This window comes from Haliaeetus leucocephalus, unplaced genomic scaffold (genome assembly GCF_000737465.1).
Source record: "Haliaeetus leucocephalus isolate CR32 unplaced genomic scaffold, Haliaeetus_leucocephalus-4.0 Scaffold167, whole genome shotgun sequence".
Lineage (NCBI taxonomy): Eukaryota > Metazoa > Chordata > Aves > Accipitriformes > Accipitridae > Haliaeetus > Haliaeetus leucocephalus.
In genome coordinates this window covers 769-1,123 of record NW_010972603.1, presented here as the reverse complement: position 1 = coordinate 1,123, position 355 = coordinate 769, and the positions used below count along the sequence as shown (strand labels likewise).

General features: G+C 78.3%; 1 protein-coding gene across 3 annotated transcripts in view; it reads right to left on the bottom strand.

The window, feature by feature from the left end:
* The window catches only part of FER (fer (fps/fes related) tyrosine kinase), a 189,185-nt gene extending 189,052 nt beyond the window's left edge, over positions 1-133 (bottom strand). For 2 of the 3 annotated variants that reach the window (XM_010563445.1, XM_010563447.1), the window contains exon 1: positions 72-106. The gene's annotated coding sequence lies outside the window, so the exon portion shown is untranslated. Of the gene's footprint in view, positions 1-71 lie in introns of all 3 variants that reach the window. The other variant, XM_010563446.1, reaches the window with a different exon arrangement.
* Positions 134-355: the final 222 nt, after the last annotated feature.

Below are 355 nucleotides of genomic sequence, written 5' to 3'. Positions count from 1 at the left end.
GGCCCGGGCGCCGCTGCCGGGGCGCGGGCACCAGGGGCGACGCCGCCGCGCCGCGCACGGCACCTACCTACCTGACAAGCCGAGCCCCTCCGCCACCGCGGGCGTCACGGCCCCACCAGCGCCACGTGACCGGCGCGGGCCAATCGCCGCCAGGCTCCCTGCTCCCTCCCAGCCAGTCCGAGCGCTCCCCGCCTCCTGGTGACGCGCTGCAGTTGGAGGCCAGTCAGCGAAGGAAGGTGCGCCTCCGCTGCCGCCTCCCGGCTCGGCGAGGCGGCGCGATTGGAAGGGAGCCGTGGCTCTCCGCGGCAGGGTGGGGCTGCCCCTCCCCGCTCCGCCTCCGGCGCGCGGTGAGTCC